General features: G+C 35.6%; 1 protein-coding gene across 8 annotated transcripts in view; it reads right to left on the reverse strand.

Moving 5' to 3' along the window:
* ESRRG (estrogen related receptor gamma) overlaps window positions 1–15,530 on the reverse strand; it is a 657,690-nt gene that overhangs the window by 44,102 nt on the left and 598,058 nt on the right. The window lies entirely within an intron of this gene.

A 15,530-nucleotide genomic window follows, 5' to 3' on the forward strand; every position in this document is an offset into this window, starting at 1 on the left:
AGAGCTATGCAGCATTCCCTTTAGCCGGCAAACATTGAGATCAGTAGTTAGGTTGCACGTAGCACTGCCAATTTTTTCAATTAGACCCATTATTGATTTGATGAAAAAGCAAATTAAACATACCATGGTGGTATGTAAATTGGTTAGAGAGAGCATAAGGTTCTGGTACAAAGCTTCAAAGGCATGAGCTATATGGCTTTCATCGGCAGTAACTCATAGGGGTTCCTGGCAATTGCTGCTATATATGGGGTTCTTGAGCTATGTGGCCTGGCTAGCAAAACAATCACCTGGAAAGACTAGGACTATATTTTTAGAAATTCACAGTGGTTTTGCAGAAAGAAAAAGAATGCTGGAAATTAAACCTTGAGTGGCTATGGAGAAAAGAAAAAGTATGGAAGCAGCATAAAATTGCTTTTGTAAAGTATAGCTCATTTTTATAAGGTTTGGCTCATTTTGCCTGCCCACCTGTATGGCATGCAAGGTGAATCAAACAGGGGTACCTATGTGACATTTTACAAGTTGATTATGTTGATTCAAAAATTTGTGTTGACCTCTCTCTCAAGTGATTGCATGTTCTCATTGTCTAAATTTAAAGCCTCCTGGCTTGGTCTATAACCAGAGTCTAACCCAACTTTTATACTATAATTCCTTAAAATGTAAACGAATGTTCTTTCTTCGATGAATGATGTTCTTCAGTTCTGCTAACAAATGAGGCAGAGGTTTTGAAAATGGATTTGTTTAACCTATACTATAGGTTTAACCAAAAGAAAGAAGCTAATAATTAAACCTTCTCATATATTTATCTTTACTGGATTACTCTATATCATGCAAATCCAGCTGAGATGTCATTTTCTTCAAGAAGTCTAATCTGATTCCAAATGTTAGAATTTCCACCATGGTACACCCATAGTACGCTGTGCTACTCCATCAGTGCACATAGAACACTGCTAAGAATGACTCTTTGCTTGCCTGTCTTCCCCAATAGACTCTAAGCTTTAGGAAAGTGTGCCCCCATTTACCCTACTTACTTTTGTATATTGCCTTGCAGAGTAATTACCATAAAGGTACCAAACACGTTTAAAATAATTAAGGAAATCATGCAGTAAAAATTTTGTCAATTTTAAGTGAAAGTGTTTATTAAGTAAGATTCCAAAGAATTTGCTTTTCTCACTGCAAATAAGGGACCTAGCCGGCCAAAGGATTGGTACTGCCAAATGTTAAGCTCTAAAGTTTAACTATATAGAATATGACAAATCTGTCAAGACAAACTGGAATCTCTCAATGACTATTTCAAGTGCCACCAAAATAAGTAGCAGGTGCACCAAGGTCATATAAATATGTTCTTCACATGTTATTTAGCAACTTACATAGGAGAAGGCAAATAACTTTTACAGAGAAGAAAGAAAAAGAACAAAAGCGATGTCCATAACTAGGTAAGGCTAAGACCAAAAAGAAAAATCAGAGAGTTGCAAATTTTAAATATCATCAGATCAATGATGGAAAAGAACTTTTTATATGAGAGCTCAAAAGAAAGAGAAATAGATAAGAGAAAAATATTGGAAAGGAGGGAAAAGTATGAATACTGATTGCATTGAGATAATCAAATAGAACCAAGAGAGATTGGGGAGGGTCCTCCATTTGTGATAGGACAATTTCTGCAAATAAATAAAGAAATAAAGGGACAAGTGTTACAGGTCATCAGCAAATATTGAGTTGCCAGGCGAGCATAATTAGAAAAAAGACATTCAGATCAGATAGTCCATCCAAACAATTACATTCCTTATCCTTTGAATTATAACATCTTATATTTACCAAGATTTCAGTATGTGCCCCAAATTAACACATTCTTTCTCTTTCCTGGCCATATTGGGGCACTGCATACATGCACATCTTCACAGAGAATGGCTTAGATCAAAAGAATACATTGCCCACACAGAGAAGCTCTAAAATGTGAAACTCAGAAAAATAAAGTTTTTGTTCACTTTTCCTCCTGAAGGAAAAGCATTCCATCCAAACACATGAGGATGGCATAAATCACCTGAAGAGTTCTCGATTGTTTTTGTTTTTCTTTATTTTTACACTTGTAAGTTCATTTTTTTTAAAAAAAGAGAGGAAATATAGAAGATTGGAGCTGGCACTGCCAGCAGTTTCTGATGGGAGACAGCATATGTTTTCTGTCATGTTGGCATCTGACTGCAACAGCCGTGCGGAAGTCAGTTCAAGTCCTTACATCAAAGTTTGCTTGCCATTGTAGGGACGTTGTTAGAAGTTGAAAAAAAGCAATGTCCATTTGAAGCTTGTCTGTGAACTTTGCATGAACCGCTAGGAATAATGTAGTGTGATGACAAGCCAGTTATACCTTCCACTAAATTTGCTGTCTGGAATGAACTGAAATAGTGTTTGGTTTGTGTAATTACGTCCATCTATCTTTATATTCCAGCGGCATATCGCAAATTGAAAATACTAAAAATTGACTGTTGGTTCTGATATTTAATGATTGCCAAAGACAAGACGATGATTTATTGGTTACTTACCGATGTGACACATTTGCATCTTATTAGACGGAGATTACTATTCCTTAAAATGCGGACGAGGCCTGATCATGTCTGATGGATTGATTTGATTTGCAAATGTAATCAAACTAATAAGAGGGAAAAAATGAGCAATAATGCCTTGTTTTTCAACTGGCAATCACTCCGCTGCCAACAAGGCTGATATCCCTGACTAAGCAGCCTTTACACAGTCTTCCTGTCGCCTCAAATAAACAAAGGGATGCTAAGAGCTTGATAAGAGGATAACAAGCCAAGTATGGACGCAACATGGAGCCCACACCTCTGAACTGTGCTGTTGCCGGAGGGAACAAAAGTCAACGGCAGGAGATATAACACAACCTTAACAATCTTGAGAAAAACAATGGCTATAATCAGTTCTATATTCCCATATGAAGTCATGGTCAATGAAGAACCTTTTCTTAAAGTAAAGATACTGCCATCCTCCTTAATGCAGAAAATAGGTCTCTGTTCATAAAGGGACCCCATTTCTGGATTAGTTTAACTATTTAAAATCCAAATGGTTTCAGAACAACCATGTATATAGAGTTTGAGAACAGCATAAAAGCCCTTTCAGGCAGATTCTGGCTTTCAGTTTAGTCCACAGACTATGGCTGATAATCAGAACATGGGAATAGAGAGCCGCAGAACAGTCAATGCTGAAATACTAGGCCAGGAGGCATGGCTGACAGTTGACTTATATCACCCTCAAAACACTTCTTCAAGACTCTTGACTATGTGAGACAGAAGAATTAAAATTATGATCATGAATAGGCTACAGAACAATAGTCTCGAAATAAAATTTCAAAAAATATTTTGATAATGCATAAACCATATATCATAGTCATAAAATACTCACAGAGACTGTCTCCCAAGAATAGCAGTGTTAGTAAAGCTTATCATACAGTAGGCTCTTAATATACACTTTGTTTAGTGCATAAATGAATAGGCATGAGCTTGCTACAAAAATATATTGCACATGGTATTTTTGTTGAGGAACTGAATATTACAAAGTGTTTAGGAAAATGTCAAACTGAATTTATAAAGCTTATTTCCATATTCAGATGTCTCAAAAAATATCCTAGTTGACATTTTGTGATAACCTGGCTACCCATTCTCAGGCCATATAAAATGTACTCAACCATACAATATAGTACAGTTAGATTCAAATTAAATAATAAGTAATTCTATTCTAACTATAAAAAATTGCCTGGGCAATTTGAGTTAAAGTTTCACGGCAAATACACAGATACGTTAAAACTCTCAGAGTGTAAAGGGTCAGACAACCGATTGGGTTAATTAAAACCTGTGGATTATTCGCAAGCTAATTTTAACCAAATGTTATGTACTGATCTGCCAGAAACAGTGTTTGTTCACAGATAGCATCAGTGCTTACATGGTATATTCAAAGATGCTTCTATTTTGTGCAGAGAGATATAGTAGAGAGGCTGACTGAGATTTATTATTGGGGTGTGCCTTTAAAGCATCTTTAAATTCATGTTATTTTATCCTTCTGCTGTCTTTACTATTTAGCTCTGCATCAAGATCCTTGGCAGTTGTTCCAGCAACCAAATTCTCGACCACTTGGGCTGTTGGCCATGTTCCCCAATCACAAATCTCAGTCAGTCTCTCTACTACATCTCTCTGCACAAAATAGAAAGATTCTGAACCATATCTATAAAGTAATAATCCTTCAGAAACGGGTTTGATCTGATATATTCACAGAGTATACCCAGGCTATATCAAATAACATAGGCCTATTGTTTATACTTTGTGATATATAATGTTTCAAATATACCAAAATAACTTTCCCAAAACATACTCATTGCTATTAATCTATCTTCAATATAACATATTGTCCATATAAATACGTGTGTGTGTGTGTGTGTGTATATATATATATATATATATATAAATAATGTGATATAGGAAAAAAGGATAATTTTTAAATATCTAATACTATGCATAAGCAGGTATAGTATACTCTTCTGAAAAACTGTTAGTGATAATGATAAGTATCAATAGTGCACAACTGAGCATTAATAGATCTGAGTTTTAGTCTCAACTCTGTCTCTGACTAGCTTGTGACCTCATGCAGATCATTCAACTTTCTTGATCTTAAGTGTGTTTATCCATAAGCGAATGTGCAAGTAAAGTCATTTAACATTTGTTGAACATTTGAAATTATATGTCAAAGATTGGACTGGGCACTTTGCCTATGTTAGCTCATTGGATTATCTCAGATATCCATACAGTAGGTATTGCTAACCCCAACTTATATATGGGCAAACTGAGTTCATGGGATGTGGCAATACTAAGATTTGAACGAGGGTCTCTAACTACAAAGACAGTACATTGCTGACTTCAATATGGTGCCCCCCCTTAAAATACAAAGGTCTAGCAAATTATCTCTAAAGGCCATTCCAGCTCTATCATTCCAGAACTGACTTTTTGGGGAAAAGGATCTAGCTTTGATATTATTCCATATATTAGAAAAGGGTATTAGAAAGCTTCCTCTAGACATGTTTTTAAATAAACAATCATATTTTGAAAGTTTGGGAACATTTATTATAAAGCTCTCACTTTTAGAATAACAGCAATTCACAGAAACAAAGCTGAGAAATCTGAAGTAATTCTTCTATGTTTTTCCCCAAAAGATGAATCTAGAAAACATTGCACTTGAAGCTCTGAGACTGCATTCCTCTTTTAGGTATACAAATCTGTGCTGAGGACATCCTGCCACTGACTGGGCTTTGCCATGACACAGACAAATCACAAGAGTAAGAGCAGCTTGACTTTTTTTTTTTTTTTTTCCTAAAATGCTGACCATGTCAGGAAGAGTTAGTTTCTCCAGGAACTCACAGCTGCTCCTTCCCCCTCTCTCCCTCTGCAGCCCAGGCCACCATGTGCCCTGGCACAAACGTGCTGACTGGTGAAGGAGGCCCAGCACTTCAGGTAATTAATCCTTTCCTAATGTAGGTTAAGCAGGTGTGAAGCCTCCCTCATATGGAGAGGAGGTGGCTGCTCTTTGGAGACACCCCTAGTGTTACGGTATTTAATTGGGCTCAGATGGTTCTCAGAAACTGGGTAGGTGTGTTGCTGACCTGGACATTCAGTTTTCAACTTGTTTAAGCTAAATCCAGTTGACGAAATTGGTCCTTTCCCCTTCTGGGCTTTCTAATATTAACGATTTGTGGTTGTCAGAATAATGCCCATTCTGGCAATGAAAATATAAGTTCCTCATTGAAGCAAAGTTATGTCATTAATGGAGACTAGCAGAGTTTAAGATTAAGTTGAATTGACTATTGCTCTCTGAATTATCATGGATTGGGTTTATTCATTATATTTCTCTCCTTTCCCAAATACAATGTACTAGTAGTTTTAAATTCATATGAAAATAATATTTTACTGCATCATAAGAGATCCAAGTGTACATAAAAAGCTAAAACAAAACCCCTACTTCGAGTTTATATACTTTGTATATCATTCCTGACACTTGTTATAGGAAAACAAAAAACAAAAAAACCTGGCAAAAATTAACATAAAAGTTGTGGACTACTCCAGAAACCAAAAATTTTAAAAGTGTGTTTTTTTACTGGGGGAATAAAAGTTTTCTTCTTAAGAGTCATAGCAAAGTAGGTATAAACAAATGGAAGTGTTATGACCATTCAGCATACAACATAGGACTGCTTAGACAGTTGCCAATGAGTGATTTTGGCAGGTTAAATTGGTTCTTCTAATTGAATTCTTCTAATTAAGGTTATTTATGATGACTGAATTGGGGTGGAAGCAGCATGATTTTAGTGAAATAATATTTCTATAAGAGTCTAGTGCTGTGGACACACTTGGTATGGTGTTAAGATATTTCATTTGAGGCCAAGTGCAGCGCCTCAGCCTGTAATCCCAGCACTTCGGGAGGCCGAGGTGGGTGGATTGTCTGAAGTCAGGAGTTTGAGACCAGCCTGGCCAACATGGTGAAACCCCTCCTCTACTAAAAATACAAAAATTAGCCAGACTTGGTGATGGGTGCCTGTAATCCCACAGGCTGAGGCAGGAGAATCCTTTGAACCCAGGAGGCAGAGGTTGCAGTGAGCCAAGATTGTGCCACTGCACTCCAGCCTGGGCAACAAGAGTGACTGTCTCACAAAAAAAAAAAAAAAAAAAAAAGAAAAAAAATCTCATTTGAGCTGAGTGCAGTGGCTTATGCCTGTAATCTCAGCTACTTAGGAGGCTGAGGATGGAGGATTCTTAGAGCCCAGTAATTCCAGGTTGCACTGAGCTATGATCACGCCACTGCATTCCAGCCTGGGTGACAGAACAAAACTCCATCTTAAAAAAAAAATAAAAATAAAAATAAAAATAAATAAATAAATAAAATAAACTAATTTGTAAAATGCCATTAATATCAATAGTTTGGGTCACTTTTGATGTCAGTTAGTACAGCTTTCCTGTTAGATTTGTTGAAAATTAAAGAAAAGAGAATAATAAAAATGTATACTTAAAAGGAGAATAGTGCTTCGACTACATCTATGTGGACCCTTACTGGGATTAATAAGGAAAATTCATCGTTCACAAGAAAATGGGAAATGAACAGCAAAGGAATTTGCTGTAGCTTTCGCCTTGCTCTCCTTTCACTGCCCTGATAATCCCTCAACAGAGGTGATGCAACAGTCTATTAGATCTCAATATCAAAAATATTCCCTGATATTCCTCATACCTTTAATTCCTCCCCAAGCGTCCATATTGAGTTCAGTTCAACTCCGTTTCTCTTTTCTTCATCCACACCGGCACCATTGCCTTTTACACATCAAAACCACACTTTGTTTCTTGAACCTGGTGGTTACTTATTCACTGAACCTTGGTCTAACAAGGAGGTAGGCTGACTCAGTCACATAAAAGAACACAGCCAAGGCTGATATTCTTGGGGGAAAAAAAGCAGACAGATGAGCAAAGGTACATGGCTTTTCTCTACTGAGGTTTCTGATCCAAAATTATTTCAAATTCTCCTTCTAGTGGAAAAAGCTCTATCCTTTAAAACACATACTCGCTTCACTATAAATCACTAGCACTTTCAAGATGACAATTCTATTTTGTGTTTAAAGTGACTTGAATAGTTCCCTTCCAAAGTAATTAGGTTACTTTCCAGTTTTCATGAACTAATTTTTATAGGTACAAAGCTGGATTACCCAGCTATTATATGCACAAAATACAGTGTTATCATATCAGAAATTCTAAGTTCAGCTGAGTAATACAGGTGCCCTCTTAAAAAAAAAAAAAGGAAAAAACCTGAATAGTTAAAACAATTTTAAGAAATCACTTCTCTGCCTGTTTAAAAAGTGCTTTAAATGACTATATTCTATAGAAAACTGTTTCTCAGATGCCTGATGTCTCCAGCTGCCACACAATTTATATCTCTTTCTTCTGCTCTTTGTTTTTCAGCCATTTTCCCTGAATGTCAAAGTCAATTTAGTGCATTTCACTTTGCTGAATAAATCAGAGGCGAAATCCTTGCTAAAAGTGAAAATTTGATTTGCTAAAAGGAGCTTAGGGCAACTATTAATCAATATATCCAGAGTGTCAAAGCCAAGGCCAGGATAGACATGCATTCATTTGGAGATTGGCTGAGGCAGATAAAGGGGGACGCAGGGGAAAAAGTGCAACCAGCCCACTGAAGGAAAGTGGGATTAGGGTTGGAGAGAGGGTCAAAAAGGAGCAAAGGGGAAACCAAAACATTCTATGCATCGTATTCTGCATTCCTCCCTCAACTTTTCTCTTAGAGGTGGAAAAAGCTTTTTTAATCAAGCATTTAAGCATATATGAATTACACTAATTATGCCAGCTTTTATATGACAATTTTCTCACAAGACCCACAAGGTTTTCTCCCTTTAACTTATCAAGTAGCTTAAGAATAACTAAAAAGTCAGAGGTAACAGCTCTATTAACAAAAAAGAAGAATGCCAGAAAACAAAATATGCCAGGTCTATAGGATATTGATATTTTGATACTCCTCAGGTAAGTTTCAGGAAATTTCAGGCTTCTAAAAGATTGCAATACATAGTGAACTGAATGACTGAGCTCATCCTGTCACTTTATCGTTCGAAAGAGCTTAGCAATTACCATGAACTTGCCTTAAAATGATAACATATTTTAGGACATAGTACATATAGAAATCCTCAGTACTCAGGAATTGCTTTCAAAAGTATTGGGAAATCTTTCTCTATGTAAAATAATTCAAAAGTTCCAATTTTAATCTTTTCAAAATGCAGTTCAACTCAGGTCATCTTCAGTTAAAACTTTCAATAGCACTTCACTGCCTTCAGAATAAAATTTGTTTTCCTTAGCATGATATTGAAAGTTTTTCACGATGGGATCCTTGCAGATCTCCCCAGCCTCAAGTCACATCTTCTTCCCATGCTCCTCCTTCTAAGTCTCCATGTGACTCTGTAGGAGAGGACTATCATAGCCCTCGCCATTCAGTTACAGTTGTCAAATCATCTCTCACACCACACTGTGAAGAACTTAAAAGCAGAACTTGTGCTGTATTCATGTGTGCATCCTTAGTGCACAGGGTCTGACATAGAGCTCATTAAATGCTTATGCATGGAAGGAAGGAAGGAAAGGGAGGCAAGAAGGAGGGAGGAAGAAACTAAGAAGAGACTGTTAAAGTGGTAGAGCTAACATTTTGCATATGGTTGAAAGTCTTGCACAACTACTCACTTCTGCTCCAATTTACCTATAACTTTCAATCAGATTAATTGCCCGGTGATCTGAAGAGAGTCAGAGAGGGGGAGCATCCAATCTTAGCAACCAATCATTTAAGAACTTTGCCAGCTCTTCATATGAGTGGCTAGTGATTGACTTGTTTTAGTAAAATTTGTAATCAGGAATCTTTAGAATACACTCTAGGACAAACATATTGATTTTTATTGATTTAAAGATGGGTTACACATTTCCTTTTAAATTCATTCTCCTTCTCTTTAATCTTTCATTTTTTAATGTATAGATAAGATTTAATGATAGGGCAAATATGTTACATTTGCCTTAATTTGTTATAAAACGGAGGTAGGTAATCTGGAACAAATGACAATGAACAAGAGAAAAGCAGATAAGGAATGAAAGAAAGATATAAGGAAGCCACTGTTTAAAAACCAAAGCAAACAAAACCAAAACAAAACAAAACAAAAAAACACATTAAGTATACTATGTGTCTAAGTATCATTATCAACCGTTCCTGACTCTCAGGTTTACTCATCTATAAAGTGGGACTAATAAGATTAAAACTTACTTACAGAATTGTTGTGGACATCACATAAAAGTTTATAAGGGTCTTTTGTAAACAATAAATAACTATGGAGATGTTAGTTATTTTTATATTTAAAGTTTAATCCCATGAAAAAAATACAGCTGAATAAATTCTGGAACTAATAAAGTTGTAAACCAAGTAGATGATCACAAATATATGCACACACATGCGTATGTATTTATGCAGACATAGATCCATCATCCAGGGTAGATGTCATGTCATGCACATCTTTTAAATTTCCCATGGTATGAAGTATAGTGTTAGATATACAGCAGACACTCAAATACTTAAATTGCATTCAGTGATTACTATGAAATAATTATTTCACTTTGATCACAGGTATACAAGAGCATGGTTAAGTATGGATGACAAATATGTTCTGGGGAGTCCTGGGAACAAGCAAAAGCAATGCTGGAATGGAGATCACATGAGCACAGCATATTTAGTATGATGACAGAATTGTATATTAGGTCAAAAACAATGGCGTGAGTGGTGACGACAGGCCTCTCTGAGCATTTTTCACAACTTTAGCTTGTCTCTTGAACTAGATCTCTGTCTAGGAAACCTAGCTACTCCTCTGTTGGTCCACATTTTTGTTTCCAGCAAGGGTAGCTGCAGAAATTACAGTCCCTGAGTAATACTTCAGATTATTTTTTTCAAAACTTATTTCTCAACTTACTGGTTCCTGTTTCTATGCCATAGTTGTGACTTCAGAAACTACTAAATTGGTAAACTTTCAGTTGTTTTAGGCTTGACCAAAGAGGCTGGACTAAATCGTTTAGACACTAATGGTCCTGCCCATGAAGAATAAAATTATGACAATATCTACACAATGATTATCTTGGTTAAATAAGCTTTTCTCCTCTCTCTAATAAAATTGATGTTTGTTCTGAATTTTTATAAATTGCTTTTATGAATATGAACTTTTTAGGTCACTTGGTTTTAATTGCAACGACAATCTATGGCAGTACCTTGAAAATAAAAATGAACAGTGAATTCTGTACATTTAGTTCATGCTTTATAATTTAAAAATTATTTATACATATAAATAATTTGCATATGCATTTTTTCCTCATTTGATTTCTATTTTAACTGATAGTGAGAGCAATTAAGTAACTTACAAAAAATTACTCAACTACAGCTCAAGTTTTCTGATTTTACTTTCAGAATTATTTGACCTTTATCAATCACAACTACAGGTATACAGGTATATAACTATCAGGTACATTAAAAATAACCTTTAAATATTTCATAATCGAATACTCTTTCTTTTCTTTTCTTTTCTTTTCTTTTCTTTTTTTTTTTTTTTTTTTGAGGTGGAGGCTTGCTCTTGTTACCCAGGCTGAAGTGCAGCAGCATGATCTTGGCTCACTGCGACCTCTGCCTCCTGGGTTCAAGTGATTCTCCTGCCTCAGCCTCCTGAGTAGCTGGGATTACAGGCACCCACCACCAAATCCGGCTAATTTTTATACTTTTAGTAAAGATGGGGTTTAGCCATGTTGGGCAGGCTGGTCTCAAACTCCTGACCTCAGGTGATCCACCTGCCTCAGTCTCCCAAAGTGCTGGGATTACAGGCGTGAGCCACAGCACCCGGCCCATAATTGAATATTCTCATAATTTAAACAGTTTTATTAAGTGCCAAGGTTTTGGTTTTTATATTTAACTTTCTTCCACTTAACTAAAAGACTTAACTACTTCACAGTTCTAAAATCATTAGGTTACATATACAAAAGAAAAGCTAATCCTAAAAAAGGAGGCTGCAAGTGTTTTAATTCATTCATAGCAAAGTAGAAATATTTTAAGTCCATGTAAATTGAGTTACGGGATGGAGTAGAGGGTGGAAACTTAGAGCCAATTAAGAGTTTCATGCTATGCATATTTTTAGTCAACGAATCAATAAATATTTATCAAGTGCCAATGATACAGATCCAAAACAGAATATAAGGTGTGACTAACATATGGTATAACTAACCTTTAGTCAACCATGTCCTGTGTCCTGCACATCAAACCTTAATCACACACATATACACATGGAAACATAGTTTACATTATAAATGGAAACATAACATTAAATTCTTTCTGCCACATTTTATTGTGCTTTTGCATGTATCCTAATCACTTAATGGTGCTACCATTTTAAGATAGGTATTTTACCCATCAATACCCAGTAATGAGTATTTTAAAAATGAAACCTCCATAATTTTGGTTGGTGGATGATATAATCTTAAAAATTGGACTCTCTAAAATTTATTAGAACAATAAATACATCTTCAAGCAGTATCTTTAGCAATAAATATTTACACATGCTTGGCTATTTTTTTCCAAAGCTTATACCCTAAACATAGAAACAGTTTATCCATGTTCTTTATAGATTCCTTTCATTGCTAGAAAAGTCTAAATGCTTCTGAGAAAACTATAAAAAGCTAAGTCAATGAGCAATTTTTGATATGTTCTCCTAACTGAATGTTTTTATTTAAAAAAATGTTTCAGGGCAAATAGTAAATACTGGTTACTATGGTTTAGATTTCTGTTTCTTATGTGAATACATAAACTTAAAGACTCTTTTATTACATCATCTTCTTTATGTAGTTTTATTTTTTAGAGTTTAATATCTCTTGCCTCCAGTTGATAGGAAGAAAAATTATAGGTATTTTTTCTATTTGATATCATTACAATAGAGATCATTTGAAAAACATAACTGAGGCCCCCAAACTTGAGCAAAGTCCTCCTTCTTCAATGGGTAATTATTTAATTTGTCATGCCAAAAATAAACAAGCAGACCTGAAGATTTGCTATATTAAACAAAGACAATTTTTTCTAAAATACATTCATTCATTTAATTGTTAAAATACCATTTTGTTCTTTTAAACTAAGTTGTCTGGCAAGATCCATAAATATATTTAAGCCACTTATATAGGTCAGCTAATATGGGTTATGCTTTTTAAAGCACCATCTGACTAAGCACATTCTGCATTTTGCTAACAAAGTTACAGTACATAATAATATTTTAATCAACCAAAAAGAACAATAATAGATCTGACTGTTGGGCTGATAATCGTCTTATCACACCCTGTGAAACCTAGCTCTAATATTTGACAGAGCCTCCATTACTTGGCAACCCATTCTAAAAAAGGCCAACAATGGAGAGGGAATGAAGTGGAGTGTGCAGTACCTCCGTATCTACATAAAAGAGATTAGAGGCGACAGCATTCCATTTTACAGCTCAATCATATTGTGTTAGCATGCGCTTATCCGAGCGCGGACGAAATTGAAAGAGAAATAAAAAAGAGTCAGGCAGATAGGAACCAGAAAAGCGAGGCATGAGCAATTTCCAAGGATATAAAAGGATGCTAATGGCTGGGCCCTGTCATTCTTAAAAAGGGCTATTAGGGCACCATCATCTGTTCTTGTGCCCTTATGCTCCTCCAACTAAAGTCAAGCATTTTCTAAAGCCCTTGTGATCTTTTTTCTTCTAGAGATAAAGTATGGTCATGTTTCATAACAACACACTTTCCCATTTATATGATTTATTAATGTAAGTCAACTAATTCTATTTACTGACAAAAAAAAAACATTCCATATGTATTTCCTTCAATATATTCTTTTGTGGTATTCTTCACTTTCTTAAAAAGAAAGTGTGCAAAAGTACATTCGAAGCAGCACAGAAAAACTACTCATTTTAGATGCTAAACTTCATTTTTAAAATATATATGTATGTGTATGGGTGTAATTACACAAACTGAGAACAGCATAAAGATAACAGGGGCTTGAATTTTAGTATATTAAAAAAATGACTTCACTTTAACATAAGCTTTAGAAAAACAAAGAGTTTTAAAGTTAAGACCAAGACAGATGAAATTTCAGCTCTGATTTGGCTTTAATTCCAGCTATGACTCCAGTTATCAGGATTGGTTCATGTTATTAAGAACATGATTTTACTTTTATCGAGGCAGAAATGTGACTTTAATCTTTACTTTCTCCAGCCTTTATACTTCCCTGTCTCTCAGGCCATATAGCTGTAGTGTGGTCCTCTACTGACCAACCTCCTGAAATCGGTAAGGCAGCACACTTTGATATCAGAACACCCTCTCCTTCTACCTCAAGCACTGTATGGCCATAGGTATTGTTAAAAAAAATAATAATAAATTTCTGCTAACTCTTGTTTTGCTAATCCCTTTCTGAAAAGCCAAGATATTCCTTGCAATCATTTAAAACACCCTCAGGGTATCACGAAAATCAGAGCTGTGAATCACCACTCCACAGTGAACTCTTCTGACATTTGCTATAGAGAGAGAATAACGTCAGTCCCCACCAATTCTAAGCCTCAGCTTAAGACTGAATCCATAATCATATAGTACTTGTTTCCACCACTGGAAATGGTGTTACTCCTAGTTATTCAAAGTTGCTATCTTTACAAAAGTCACTAGAGCCCCTTTACTGTGACAAGTCCCTTTGTAAGTTGCCATTTCTACTTGGATGCACAGTCGGACCTGCATATTTATCACTGACTTTCCTTACTAGAAAATTCAAAAGAAATTGTTGACTTTTATTGGTCTTCATTATGTTTTATCTGTATGATATCAAAATATTGGCTTTACAAATCTTTTATTTCAGGTGGAACTCGAGCAGAACTCTCTGAAATAATGGGTGGTATGGAACCATAGCGACACAGTTTTCCACACTGTTATTAATAACAATATTATCATCATTATCATTTTGAAATAGGTTTTTTAAATGCAATCAACTGGAGACTGAAATATCTTGATTCTACTCCAGGAAGCCACTCTGAAGGTACGGGATACGGCTGTGAATTTGCGCTAGTGTTTTTTACCTCTCTCTGCCTCAGATCTCCCTGTCTTTGAATTGAGATACTTGATTCGTGGGTTAGAACAGCGGTTTTCAATTTTGGGGAGAAGCGTCAGGCTGGTGCGATTTTACCTCCTGGAGGACATTTGGCAGTATATGAAGACAGTTTTGTTTCTCACAATTCAGGGGTGCTACTGGCATCTAGTGGGTACAGGCCATGGGTGCTGCTAAACCTCCTTCAACGAACAGGGCAGCTCCTCATGACAAAGAATTATCTAGTCCCAAATATCAATAGTGCCAAGGCTGAGAAATCCTGGGTGAAAATAATGATATTTAAAATGTGTGTATACATATATCATAATGATATATTAATATAAATAATATATTCAATCATCTAAAAAAGTGTCTATGGACAGACACTTCAACGAATGTTAGTCTTGTTTCTTTTGTCTTTAAACCCTTCAAAAATGCTTTCCTTACAAATAAGCTTTCATACACTGTTGAAGTAAATTCTGGCTGTTCCCACTGCCATAGTCGACAATTGTCTTACACCTTGCAGTAAATCCTTTCTTTTGATTTTTCTAACAGTCATACAGATGTGATTACAATCCAACTGCAATATCAAATATCCACACGATCAAATTCTTATTCTTCTTTTAGATGTAGTAATCCTTGTGTAGGTGTCTTCTAAAGAATACACAAGTTCATCTATTTAACTAGTTTTGACTTAATTCGGGGGGCTTTATTAGCAAACAGTGTAAGACAAAGTAGCTGGTATAATACAGAGTGATGTTTAAATTAGTTTACAATTTGCTTGGCCTCATCTAGAACTGCAACGAACAAAGCCATTCAGAAATGTCAGCTGTGTTCCT

This window comes from Trachypithecus francoisi, unplaced genomic scaffold (genome assembly GCF_009764315.1).
Source record: "Trachypithecus francoisi isolate TF-2019V2 unplaced genomic scaffold, Tfra_2.0 Lachesis_group5, whole genome shotgun sequence".
Lineage (NCBI taxonomy): Eukaryota > Metazoa > Chordata > Mammalia > Primates > Cercopithecidae > Trachypithecus > Trachypithecus francoisi.